This window comes from Leucopleurus acutus (assembly GCF_964270905.1).
Source record: "Leucopleurus acutus genome assembly, chromosome: 1".
Classification (NCBI taxonomy): Eukaryota; Metazoa; Chordata; class Mammalia; order Artiodactyla; family Delphinidae; genus Leucopleurus; species Leucopleurus acutus.
This window is the reverse complement of record NC_139142.1, coordinates 132,428,245-132,429,994: the sequence shown is the minus strand read 5'-3', so window position 1 is coordinate 132,429,994 and position 1,750 is coordinate 132,428,245.

Here is a 1,750-nt window from a genome sequence, read left to right as displayed (position 1 = left end):
CTACATAAGGGTCAAGGGATCAATCCAAGAAGAAGATATAACAATCATAAATATATATGCACCCAACATAGAAGCACATCTAAACATAAGGCAACTGCTAACAGCTATAAAAGAGGAAATCGACAGTAACACAATAAGAGTGGGGGACTTTAACTCCTCACTTACACCAATGGACAGATCATCCAAAATGAAAATAAATAAGGAAACAGAAGCTTTAAATCACACAATAGAGCAGATAGATTTAGTAGATAGATTTAATTGATATTTATAGGACATGCCATCCAAAAACAGCAGATTACACTTTCTTCTCAAGTGCGCACAGAACATTCTCCAGGATAGATCACATCTTGGGTCACAAATCAAGCCACAGTAAATTTAAGAAGATTGAAATCATATCAAGCATCTTCTCTGACCACAATGCTATGAGATTAGAAATGAATTACAGGGAAAAAATGTAAAATACACGAACACATGGTGGCTAAACCATATGTTACTAAATAACCAAGAGCTCACTGAAGAAATCAAAGAGGAAATCAAAAAATACCTAGAGACAAAAGACAATGAAAACACAATGATCCAAAACCTATGGGATGAAGCAAAATCACTTCTAAGAGGGAAGTTTATAGCTATACAAGCCTACCTCAAGAAACAAGAAAAATCTCAAATAAACAATCTAACCTTACACTTAAAGGATCTAGAGAAAGAAGAACAAACAAAACCCAAAGTTAGTAAAAGGAAATAAATCATAAAGATCAGAGCAGAAATACATGAAATAGAAACAAAGAAAACAATAGCAAAGATCAATAAAACTAAAAGCTGGTTCTTTGAGAAGACAAACAAAATTGATAAACCATTAGCCAGACTCATCAAAAGGGAGAGGACTCAAATCAATAAAATTAGAAATGAAAAACGAGATGTTACAACAGACACCACAGAAATACAAAGCATCCTAAGAAACTACTACAAGCAACTCTTTGCCAATAAAATGGACAACCTGGAAGAAATGGACAAATTCTTAGAAAAGTATAACCTTCCAAGACTGAACGAGGAAGAAATAGAAAATATGAACAGACCAATCACAAGTAATGAAATTGAAACTGTGATTAAAAATCTTCTAACAAACAAAAGTCCAGGACCACATGGGTTCGCAGGTGAATTCTATCAAACATTTAGAGAAGAGCCAACACCCATCCTTCTCAAACGCTTCCAAAATATTGCGGAGGAAGGAACACTCCCAAACTCATTCTATGAGGCCACCATGACCCTGATACCAAAACCAGACAAAGATACTACAAAAAAAGAAAATTACAGACCAATATCACTGATGAATATAGATGCAAAAATCCTCAAGAAAATACTAGCAAACAGACTCCAACAACACATTAAAAGGATCATACACCATGATCAAGTGGGATTTATCCCAGGGATGCAGGATTCTTCAATATACATAAATCAATCAATGTGATATACCATATTAACAAATTGAAGAATAAAAACCATATGATCATCTCAATAGATGCAGAAAAAGCTTTTGACAAAATTCAACACCGATTTATGATAAAAACTCTCCAGAAAGTGGGCACAGAGGGAACCTACCTCAACATAATAAAGGCCATATATGACAAACCCACAGCAAACATCATTCTCAATGGTGAAAAACTGAAAGCATTTCCTCTAAGATCAGGAACGAGACAAGGATGTCCACTCTCACCACTATTATTCAACACAGTTTTGCAAGTCCTAGCCACAG